General features: G+C 45.2%; 1 protein-coding gene across 2 annotated transcripts in view; it reads right to left on the bottom strand.

Annotated features, from left to right (window-relative positions):
* Positions 1-12,704, bottom strand: part of IGFBP2 (insulin like growth factor binding protein 2) — a 91,581-nt gene that overhangs the window by 53,849 nt on the left and 25,028 nt on the right. The gene's annotated exons all lie outside the window — the stretch shown is intronic.

The following is a 12,704-nucleotide window of genomic DNA, read 5'->3' as shown; positions in this document are numbered from 1 at the left end:
CCTTTTCTCAATCACAGATAGCCCACCTTACCCTCCTCCCTGACCTGGACGGGACCCTGTTTCTCTCCCGGGCCCTCCCCACTATGGGATACCCGAGAGAGAGGTGCTAGGGACAAGTGGGACTTGGTTGGGGGAGGGAGCTGGTCACTGTTTCCAATTATTGGTAGTCGCTGGGGCTGGGAGGAGAGAAGGCAGCCCAGGGAGGAGGTTTGGATTTTACATTCAGAGCCCCGAGAAGAAACTGCTGGGAGAAGTCCTTGAGGTTAGACAAAGAAGGGGAATCACATGAGGGGTCTGGGGTCAGCTCTTAGATCTTCCTGAGGGTGAGAGGAGTTGAGCTGCAGGGACAATGAAGAGAAGGAACTGAGACGTGTTACCTGGAAGGAGAACCCTTGAAACAGACAGGAGTCAGAGAGGTGCTCTTCAGTGACAAGCTGAAGAGAGAAGTGACATGTGGGTGGGTAAAGGAGAGCCAGGGCAAGGCTCAAAGAGACGTCCTGCGTGGGCAGGGCTCAGTCCCCAAAGGCGGGCCTGGAGGCCTGGAAACCACCCATTGCAGGGTCCTCCCTTCCACATGTGAGCTCCTGGCAGCGCTGTGAAGTCAATAGCTCGGGTTGCTCAGGGTTGAGCCACCTTTAGCTGCAGTCATCATTGCCTTAGCCAGGACCCCTGTGGCTTTGTTCATTCCAGCTTTAACCCATCAGTGTCTGAGGGATGCCTGCTTTGCATGATAAACACCGAAGCCTGGGCTGGGCCCCCACAGGTGTTCTGAGCCCCTCTTTAGCAATAGCCCGCTCCTTCTGTCCCTCTTCTCCCACCCTGCGTTTCCAGCAGGTTGAGAGCAGAGAAAACTAATAGGCCTTCTCCCGCAGCTCATCGGCTCTCTCCTCATACCCAAACTCTAAGGCAAAAGGGAAACAGTTTGCGTCTCCCAGAGTCTCATCCTTAAAAGCATTTTAGTAGCTTAACATTTCAGTTCTGGGCTGGGTTTCCACTGTTTGGGGCTCCAATTCCACCAGCCCAATCCTTTGCCTCAGTTCCCTCCAGAGAGCGGTTCTGGGAGTCACATCGTCTTGGGTTCTGTAGGGACTGGGTCTGGATCCCAAACCACTTCCACTCTCTGGATTCTCCTTCCTCATCTGTACAAGCTGGGTTCTCTGTCAGATGACATCTAACACCCCTTATAGACAAACAGCTCTATAGTAGGTGTTGCATTGTCCTGGCTGGTAAAGCAAATGAGCGAAGCCTGCCAGGGGCAATACAACTGGGAGTGGAGGGGATGGTGTAAACCCAAGAACTCTCTCTGTGTCTCAAGGAGCAGCCTCTACTCCACTGCAGTCAACAGGGAAGCTGAAAATCAGAGATTTTATGTGAAACATGCAGATATTTAAATGCTGGCACAGAATTAAAAATATTTACATCATCGTGCAGTTCAGGCAGAAACATTGAGGAGCCTGACAACCTGTAGGCTACCAGTTTACTGCCTCTCCTAAGTGGTTCTCAAAATCCAGCCGGCCAGCCTGTGCACCTGGAGGGCTGGATAAAGCCCAGATTGCCATGCCCTGCCCCCCAGGGATTCTGATTCCAAAGGTCTGGAATGAGGCCTGAGAAATTGCATTTCTAACAAGCTCCCTGGTGATACGGATGCAGCTGGTCCAGAGAACAGGCTTTGGAAATCACCGCTCTACCCTATAGGAATACCAGCCCTAACCCAAGCAATTGCTTACAAGGTGCCAAAGTACCTCATCATGGCATTATTAAGATTCTAGGTCCCTAATTCACAGTGATGATGGTGATGATGATGATGATGTTGATAACAGCTAACCTTTTTCATTCTTGTTATCCCTAACCAGGTGTCTTTATTCCTCATCTTAAAGCAGCTAACTTTTTTAAACTATCACTACATGTCATAAGTATTTAACAGGCATTGAGGCCTTCAGTCTTTACAAAGTCCCATGAGTAAGCACAATGATTAGCCCGTGATTACCAATGAAAATAGCTTATAGATGGAGGATTGGAAGCCAGACAGTTGGATTCCAAAGATATTGCCTCCCCACCTACAGGTATCCATAGCCTTGTTCTTACACACTCCATCACACGTTCAGATCCTCCAGATAATTTTGATGAGTGTGTTTCCTCAGGCAAGGCAAATTGTGTGTTCCTCAATCGTTCATTTTCTGAATGAATGCTTGAGCTTACAGTCTATGACCTCGTTAGATAATAAATAAGCAAATATATAATCTAACTGTAGGTCATGCCATAAAGAGAAACATGGCAAGCAAGGATAGGGGGATGATAGAGGAGGAGGGCAGAGCTATGTTAAGATAGTCAAGGGGGGCCTCTCGGAGGAGGTGACAGAAATGTCACTCTGCTCTAAAGCAGAGTCCAAATGAAGTGAGGAAGTGAGCCATGAGGAAGCCTGTCTGGGGGAACAACATTTAAGATAAGAGAGAACAGCAAGTGTGAAGGCCCTGGGTGGTAAACCAGTGTGGCATGTTTTAGGACCAGCAAGAAGATCGATCTGTCAGGGAAGAGTGAGCAGAGAAGAGAGAACTAGTTGATGAGGGTAGAGAACTGGGCAGGTCTCTTAAAAGCTGTGCCAAGGAGTCTTGCATTCATTCCAGTTACGATCAAAGCCACAGGAAGGTTTTGAGCAATGGAGTGACAAGCTCTCTTTAGGTTTACATCAAACTCCCTCTGGGTGCAGAGTCAGGACCAGACTGCAGGGAGGCAAGAGTGGAAGAAAATGGAGAGCTGTCTAAATGACAAGAGGCTCAGAGATGCCTGAAAGATGAGATGCTGCAACCTTTCTTAGGCCTTGATGGGGATGGGGAATGGGCAGGAAAATGGGGAAAGGACCCAAAAAATCACAAGAAGTGTTTCTAGATGCAAAAATTAAAATTATCTGGGGTGGTGCAATGGTAGCTTAGTGGCAGAATTCTCACCTGCCTTGCCAGAGACCTGGGTTCGATTCTTGGAGCCTGCCCATGCCCCCCCCTCCTAAAAAAATTATCTGATAAATTAGGATTGTGGAAATGTCTGCCTCTGTGATGGGACCCAGGAAGACATAGGAAGAGAGGAAACCATGTGCTAAGGATATACAGTAGCAAGTTAGAACACCCAATAACCAGATGCCCTGACTCCTGTCTTTCCCCACAGTACATTGCTAGGGAGAAGAGATTGGCAAGTGCAGAAAGATGGGTCCAGGCCCCAAACCTCTCTCCTATTAAGGCTTTCCGTGGCTTAAAATTCCCCCATCAGAAGAGATGGAAATATTTGAAAACTGGATTGTGGTGATGGTTGCACAACTACAAATTTATTAAAAGTCATTGAACAATGTTTGGTCACTGGGGTGAATATAATGGTATGTGTGTTCTCCTCAATAAAGCTGTTTAAAAAAGAAAAACATTTTTATTGCAAGGAAGCAAAGAAAACAGGAAAACATTCTCTAGAGGGATTCATCCTTTGAACCTTGAGCCTTTAAGAGTTTGCCTATCACTAAATAGCCTATGGCACTGGAAAAATATCAAACTAATGGAATAACATATAACTATGAAAATTCATACATTCCAAGAACACTTGAAAACATAGGAAGATAAACATTCACTGTATAACTGCAAGGTTTTTTGTTTTGTTTTGTTTTTCTAAAAAAGCATTAAAAAATGTCAACTTTGGTGTGTGTGTGTGGAGAGAGAGAGAGAGAGAGAGAGAGAGAGAGAGAGAGAGAGAGAGAGAGAGAGAGAGACAGGAGCAAAGAGAGACTCAGACCTTAATTCTGGGTGCTGGAATTAGGCCTTATTTTATTTTCGTTATTTTTTATTTTTCCAAATTGTCTGCAATGAATATTAATGGTAAAGATTCCCCCATGAAACACATGGGTATAAAGGAAAACGTACAGAATAGAAGGGAAAAAAATGAGCAGAAAATGGGTCATGCACACTTTGCCATGTAAATTACCTGCCCATACAGCTCAGAAGCAGGCAGAGACAGAAGGGAAAAGAAGTAGAAGGAAACAAACAAAAATGTTAACCATGAAATCATGACAATTTCAACATTTTTCTCTTTGCTTATCTATATTTTTTCATTTTCTACCACAAACATGTATTATTGGCCTAATGAAATGCTAATTTTATTTTAAAAGAAGGCATAAAATCTTATAAATCCTTGGCACTCTCCCGTTACAGATTACTTTCTGCTTTTTCATGAACTATTCCATTCTTGTTTTTCCACTGTGAAGATTTAATTTAGTTCAAAAATTCCACAACTATTTATGGAACGCTTATCACATGCCAAACACTCTCCTAGGCACGGCAGGAAATAGAAAGATTAATGCGGCATGATTGGGTCTCTTTCCTGGAGCAGCTCATCCATCCATTTGGGGAGACAAACACCCACCCAGAGACTCAGACTTTTGTCCAGGGTGGGTCGTGGGTGCAGAGATGGAAGTGTAAGGCCCAAGGGGAGATCAATTAATTATCAGCAAAAATGCTTTCGAAAGGAAACCTCATGATACCGCAAACCTTTCTGACAAGAGTATTCCCTCTCGCTTTACTAACTTGCCAAGCACAAATCTCTGATGACCTGAGCTACGTGAGGAAGTGGGACTTTTTCTGAAGGAGCTAATAGTTATTGAGCGTCTACTCTCTGCTGGGCGTTGTGCTTAAATTCTTTGACATCGGTGGATGAATACACTGTCAGAAGCACTGGGGCAGATTCGAAACCTAGCAGTGAGAAGGGAAAAGGGGTCTAATTTCATGCTTAAAAGCCCCTGGATTCCAATCCGGGTTCTATTACTCAGCTGACATAACCTCCCACAAGTTACCTAACCCCTCTGTGCCTTACTTTCGTCACCCAGAACATAGAAATCACAGCACCACACACCTCCTAGGGTTGTGGCAAAGATAGAACACATCATCATATACACAGAATGGTCCCTGCACACAGAAAGTACTCTTAGATTTTAGTATTTTATATCAATAACCCGCTAAGTAAATGTTCGTGCTGTTTTGTGTTTCTTTTTTTCATGTGATGCTTCCATTTCTTTTTCTCAGAGTCCATTTGTGACACTGATTTGGCAAGCAGTTTTGATCACTGACTATGGACCCAAAACTTCCCTATGTGCTGGGAAAGCAAAGACCAGCCACAGCTCCACCCTGGAGCTGCTCTCAGGTTAGTGTGGGAGAGAAACACAAACATAAACGACCTAGCAGGGCTGGTAATTAGTAACAGTGGTTGCATGAAATGTTCTGAAGTCCCAGTAAACATTTCTCTCTCTCTCTCTAATAGTTAAAATGTGGTTCCCATTATTGTGTTTACAATATTTCCTTGGGAAGGAAAGAAGCAAGTTAACGTTCCCTGAAAGTCTATCACTAAATAGACTGAGAGCCACGTGGCATAGCCCATACCAGCAGACAGCTCACCACCTGCCAGGTCCTGTTGCTATGTGCCCCGTGTACAATATCTCCTTTAATCCTACGAAGTGAGCACGATTATTATCCTCACTTTATACCTAAGGAAACAGCGGTCCTTGGCTCAGAGGTCAAATAATTTCCCCTAGATTATCACCAAGAAATTGCAAAGCCTGGATTTAAACTCCAGTCTCAACCACAACACTATCCCCCCTCCCAACACGTATGTTCTAAATGCCATCTAACTTAATTCTCATAATAACTCTTTGCAGTAGATGCCAGCATGCCCATTCTTACAGATGAGGAAACTGACATTCAGAGAATTAAGTGATTTTCCCAAGAGGGTTAGTAAGCAGCAGACAGGCCCAGCTACCTCCAAAGCTGTGGTCCTTTCCAAGGTACCAGGGCAGTCTCCCATTTTCTCCTGTGTGAGGTAAAGTTGGATCTTCACTCAGGCCTGCAAGAAAGCACCCTGGAATGTAGGAGATGTGAATTCTAGTCCTGCCTCTGCCACTTATTAGCACAGCGACCTTGGACAAATCGCTTGGTCTTGGTGCACTTTTCTGTCAAAAGAGAACTTGGGGCTAACAATTTCATCTTTGTCGACATCAACAGATATACATGAAATGCCCCTGCATCTGGCTCTTGGGTTAGACACAGTCCCTGCTCATTGGAGAGACAAAGCACAGGCAAGGAAAGAAATAGTAAAGCAAGGAACCATAGACCAAGGCAATGAACACCCCTAGGAATTTAGAAAAAGAACCAAGGCTGGGAGAAAATCAGAAGGATTTTGTAAATGGAGGTGAAATGGCCCTGAATGGTAAAGCAAGGAATGGCTTATATTGGCAGGGAGGAGATGAAGTGAGACCTTCATGGACTCAGGGAGCATTAGGAGGCAAGAATGGACATGGGATAGTTTCAGATGAAGTAGTATACCAGTTGTCCATAGTAGAGGGTTTGCAAGATAAGCTGGAAAGCTAGATAGAGATCAGGCATGGAGGATTTGGAATGCAAGACAAGGAAAATGGTTCTTATCTTTTGAACAATAGGGAGCTACCAAAGGCTTTTGAGCAGGAGAGTAATTTGACCATAATGTGGCTTTACTATATTACCTGGAGCCAAGTATGATGAACAGATTGGAGTGAGGAAAAGATAAATGGTCAAGAAAACTATGATGAAAAAAAAACAATAGATTTGGAAAATAAGGCATCATCGATGACCTTACAATGGCACTCCCAGTGTGACATGGGTGGAAACCAGGTCACAAAAGAAGAAGAAATGGGTAGGCAGTACCGAGTGAAAATGAATTCCAATTTTAATGAGAAATTTGGGAGTGCAGGGAAGGTCAATAAGCTATGGGCAGGTTCAAGGAAAGTTGTGGTTTTTCCCTATAAGTTAAAGACAGAAGGAAGAAGTCAGTAGAGAGAAAGAAATGTGCTAGAAGAAGGGGAGCAGTAGTGGAACAGGATTCTACAAGGCAGAAAGGACTTCCAAGAAAGGAAGACAGATGTGCCTAGCTTTTCCCTCACCCTTCTCTTCCAAAGCTACATACAAATGCATTTGGAAGTTTTAAGGTGTGGTTACAGAGGCAAATGAGCAAGGCTAAAGTACTTTCCACATAACCTCAACTGGCCTCAATATTCTCCACAAAATAGGATGTGAGGTTATTGGCTGTGAAAGAGAAAGAGGGAGGAGGGATGGTGTCTTGGTTTGAGTTTCCTCAGAAGCAGACTCTGAGACAAGAATTTGAGACAAGTAATTTATTTGGGAGTTGATCCCAGGACAAAGCAGTAAGGGAGTTCGGAATTGAGACAGGGAAGGAGTCAATAGAGGATGTGCTATGAGAACAGTGACCACAGTGGATAGTTGGAGCTTCATCCAGTGAAGAATATGGAGCATTAGCATAGAACAACTTCACAGAATTTTCCATCTAGAGAGGTGAGGAAGCTGGGGCATGTAATCACCAGCTCCCATTGGTTTAGGGCTCTGACAAGGGCTGCATCCTACAGACCACTAAGTGGACAGTGTCAGAGTGGGCGCAACACACAAGCAGAGGCAGGTGGAAGCATGCCTAGCAAGGTTGCATGTTGAGAAGATATAGATCCAGCACTGAGAGCATCTGCTATAGATGGGAACTTAGGACATAATAGAGAAGGCAAGATATGTAGTGATAGATGTTCTCTTTATGTGAAAGAAGGTCTTAGCAATAGTGAGAGGCAGCTCACATTAAAGGGTGTGCTGAATGGTCAAACCAAGCAAAACCTGGGCCTCAGTCAGATTCCAAAAATACTTCAATTGTTTGAGAGATCGGACCAAGAATGCAGATCATCAAGATAAGCTATGGCTAGGCACAGACCAAAAAAAGGCACTAAAGGAAGTCAGGGAGTGAAAACATCCAGAGTTCTGGAGACCCAGCAACAGGCTGGTTGTTGTAGATTCTGGACAGGATATGAGGGCTTAAAAACGAATACCATCATAGACATGTAGAGGTAGAAATGAGAGTTTATTGATTCCATCACCACTGCCATCATCCTCCCTACCCCCATTCAACTGACAAAGGGGCTGAGAGAAACAGAGATGAAGAGGCTTGGACGACAAGGTATGGCACCATTGCATTGGACTCCTTTCCTTTGGGGGTGACCCCAGTGATCATGCAAAGACAAATCAGCAGATAAAGAGAAGCAGGAGAATAAAGAGAGTGTAATCAGAGGTTGTTGGAACTGGAGCTGCTGCCTGGTGTGTGACGGAATGGAGCAAAGTCACAGTCTTTAGTAGGAGATGGTGTGGCTTTGCATACAGGCAGCAAAGACTCCATATATGAGCCTTGCTCATGGGTGTACCTTGAAGCTTGTTTGCAAAGAAAACAATGTTTCTCTTCAATTTGGGGTGTTGATTTGGGGGAGATATTGATGGAGAGTATAGGGAATGGACTAAACCACCCTCCCGACTTTCTACAAACTACCTTTTGGTGCAGCCATAGATGAAAATGATGGATGTCTCATCAATGTGGATGACTCAGAGGACGGTGTGTGGAGGAAATGTTTGATTTGGGTAATTTCATCCTAAGGAATGTGGAATTTGTTGGGCTAGGCATGTCAACAAGAAGGTTATACTTTGGAGAATAAGCCTACAATCCAGGAGTCTTCAAAGCTTACCTGCTCAGTTTCATAGGACCACAGAAGCTTATGTGCCATTTTCTACCATTTTCCAGAATGTTAAGGCACAACAAGAAACAGAACAAATCTTTAATTGATTTGTCTCTTATTCAGGGTTGGAGAAAGGATTGGGGAGCAGGAGGTGGGGACTGAGAATGGCAGCCACTTTCAGGAATGACACCTTGATTCAGTCTCCACATGGATGATTGAGCATCTCAGTCTTGGGCCCATGCCATGGGTCTCCTGCCAACCGGCCTCTGTGACATTTAATTGAATGAGCAAGCCATTATCCCAAGTTTAAAAGTTATTACAACTTATTTTTTCTGGGATCTTGGGTGCCACACTTTGGCTGTATTGGAGGACACTGAAGCATTCGGAGTTATCTGCACTAGGGATGGCATCTGGTCAGCAGCGAGGTAGGGCCAGCCTCCTAGGAAGAGTCTCATGACCCCCAGGGGCTAGGTTCACTCAGCCTGTATTTATGGACAGCTTGCTCAATCTTGATTCTGCTCCAGGCCTGATAGTGACATGATGATGGTGCGAGTATTGTGGGGAAGGTGAGAAGACTTCAAAGGAAAGATAATGTGGAATTGGGAACAGAGAGGAACCTTAAGGCGGCCATCCTCCTCTCTCTGAAGAGGGGCGAAGGTGAGTCTTTAGGGGAAGAACAGCACCTGCGGCAGGTGCATTTTGGGTACACTGAAGTATAGACAGGTCTGAGCATGCTCAGAAAAGGTGTCAGATGCAGGGGAGGTGTTGCTTAGAAAACAAAATCCTCAGCATGGTACAATGGAAGGGATTAAAGAGGAGAAAAGAACCATGGTCTAGAGCAGCTGGGGGACTGAGTCAGATGAGATGCATACTAGAGGAGCTGGGGTAAAGGATGTTACCAGTAGATTTTTTTTTTTTTAACAAATGGTGTCAAGGCTTGGAGGTAGCATCAAGTCTCAACTCTAGTGTTGCATGAGTAATCAAAATGTCATCCCTGTGCTCCCCAGTCTGTGGCCATAGAAACATGTAGCCTCTCATGAAGTACTACCTAAAGCCCTGGGCAGATAAATATCTCCAGCCAGCTATGATCACCCTTCAAAGTCACAACCATGGTTCTGACTTGGCTTTTCATATTCCAAGTGTTGGCTTTGAAAGTCACTCCAAGGAGGGAGAGGGATAGAGGAGAAAGGCTGATGTGTCCTTCCCAGATATTGTGTTTCCTAAGAATCAGGATAGACAGCATATGGCAGGGCTTTGACTTATTTTGAGTCAGTGATTTAGGGTCCAATTTAATTTGGGAGAAACCAGGAGTTTGCCCTTAAGAAGTTTGCAGCCCAAGGAGAGGGAGTCATATTCTATAGCTGTGACAAATTGGGGAAACTGATCTCCCCGAGGATGGGTCAGTTTACACACTGAGCAGAAAACTGATAGGTCACAGGGAGATAGAAATAAAGGAAAAACAGCAGGGCCCAGGCCTGAAGTCACATTAATCTCTAGAAGCATGGAGATGACCTGCTTTGGTTTGGTAAAAAATTTCACAATAGAACTCAGATGAGCTTCACCATGAATGGAGGTGAAAATAGGAAGGGGGCTTGGAATATGATGAGCAGAGGGTCCCTTCCATTCCAATCATGGGACATAAAACCCTAGCTAGCCAATGAGCTTCCCAGGGGCAGAAAATGTCTCATTTGTTCCCTGGTGACTTGTGGGAATCCTCAGCCACTGTGATTCGAGAGAATGATGGTCCAATAAAAGAATAAACAAGTGAATGAGTTACTGGACAGAGCTGCATTCCAGCCCACCTTTCCCTGATCATGGGGATAAAACAAAGGACAAAGAAGACTGAATTATTATAGTATTTGTACAAGCATTTTTTATTTAGCTCTGAAGGTGGGGGCACTTGGATCTGTAATAAATTCATGAGCAAAGAAAGAATGTCTTATATTAGAAGTAATTTAGAGCTTTGCAAAGCTATTACACATACATTTTTTTCATAGGAGCCTGTAAATCATCCTGTGGTATAGGCACGACAAGTATTGCTTTAATGGAACTGCAATTGAAATAACTTAAATAACCATAATCACGTTGCTAAGAGTGGCAAAATACGGACTTAAACCCAGGTCTGAGTCCCAACACTCTTCCTTGTGGTTCTCACGCTCAGGTGGCCTGCACTCTGCAAGGATAATTTGTCGCACATGTACAGCCTGGACAACTCCTCCAAGTCTCTTTTTTTTCAATCCAGGTGTCCACAAATAACATTTGGTATCACTTTGTGTATGTTTCCATTTTTTTTTTTTTTTACAAATTATGTGTAATTAAATTATGCAGTATGTAACACAAGTATTCACTTCTTCTCCGTTATTTATTGCTTCTTTTATGAACACCAGAAGTTCACGTGTTCATCGTTACTGTGCTCATGATCACCATCTCCTCCGCTGACGGGGCCACATGTCTCCTTGTTTCCCCTGACACTGGCCTTCCTTTTTGAATTTAAGTATTTTTGCCATGCCATTTGCTGCGCCACTCATTCCAGATTTCCATTTCCCTCCTTCCTCTTTACTTTTCCCAAAGGCCATGCAGTTGGAGACTGGCAACCCACTCTCTCTTCCCAGAGTTTTGACTTGTTGGCTCCCCAAATTTTTCAGGGGCCCATGAGAGACCAGGCTGGCAGCTGTCCCTCACACCATGGGATTTAGGTAGACTCTCCAGGGGCCTGCAATCTCCTGAGTCTGCTCTGCTTCCCGGAATTCTCCCATTTCCTGCCATCTCTCAAGCCCTGTCAATGTCTCCATCTGCTAATCCATCAGTATCTACTCTATGAGAATGGACTTACTTTCCTTCTCTTTCCTTTCTTTTAAAAATTGATGTCCTCGTCCCTGGGAAGCTTTTATGACCTCCACACACTCAGACGTCTTCTTCACTCTGCCCTTTTCACGGATCTCTCGTGCCCATTTTAAAGCCTTTCCTTTTCAGTCTCATTCGGTGCTTTAAAAATTCAGCCTATCGCCTACCCCCTTAGCCTACTTAGGCTATTTGCTCCTTACTGCCGAGTCGCTTTGGTCATTCAATGTGCTTCTGGGAAGATTGTGAGGCTAAAATTTCATGCAAAATGCGGTGGATCTGGGTACTTCTCTGGGTAGAGAGTCCATAGATTCCCATTACGATTCTTGGGGACCAAGTCAAGGGTTAGGACTACTCTTCTGTTCCAGCCTCCTCATGTTACACATGGGCAAACAGAGGCTCATGGCAAGTTAATGGGTTGAGATGACAGTTTAGGTTTGAGGCCTGTCTAATTTGTACTCAGCCACAGCTCTGTGGATTTTCCTGCCTCTTGCAGCTTGCTTAAATACTCTCCTTTTCTCCTGGACTTGTTCCTTTGTATTCCTGCTTTTCCACCCCACGCACACACAGCAGACACACAGACACATTCATCAAATGCCTCCCTTGCACTTGCACAACACTCAGGGCCGACTGCAACATTTGCAAGGCCCAGTGCAAAATGAGAATGGGGAGCCCTGATGAGTGTGGGAAAGTCAATTTCTGCCTCCAAAGTCTTCCACCCCAGCCCATGGCCTACAGGTGACCTTTGGGACACCCTGTGTCCCTGCTCAGAGAGTGGGCAATAGACACATGCCAGGTCAATTTCCCTCCTAACAAGCAATGACTCTCGCTGGTGTGGGGACAGCCACACCTTGCCCCGCCCAAGACACCATGGGGTACACACCCAACTCCAACACACCCTGTGCTGGCACCCAGGCCACGGGTAGGTTTACAGCCAGATGGGCCTGTTTTGGGCAGAAGGCAGCAGAGACCATGGGGCAGGGGTTGGGGGAGGGGGACCAGATGGAGCCTAGGGGCCAGGGTTCAGGGAACAGGCTCCCAAACACCCAGCCCCGGCAGGCAAGGGGAGATGGCCTGCACCTCAGCCAAAGCTCCAAGCCTTCTAGGCATGCTTCCATGTCCCATCAGCTTCACTTACAAACACACAACCAGAGAGAAAAGTGTTAAGAATTTCAAGATGGGAAGAAGATAGCATTAAACCCCTAGTGTGGGCCCTTTCCGTGGCACTGGTCCCAAACCCAAGATGCTGTCCTGACAGCGCTTGGTAAGTTGCAAAGTACATCTGCACCCTTGCCTTGCTGCTAACCTG

The sequence above is a fragment of the Tamandua tetradactyla genome, chromosome 3 (assembly GCF_023851605.1).
Source record: "Tamandua tetradactyla isolate mTamTet1 chromosome 3, mTamTet1.pri, whole genome shotgun sequence".
NCBI classification, from domain to species: Eukaryota; Metazoa; Chordata; class Mammalia; order Pilosa; family Myrmecophagidae; genus Tamandua; species Tamandua tetradactyla.
Note: the sequence above shows the minus strand (reverse complement) of the source record. Positions and strands in the feature narration are given on the sequence as shown.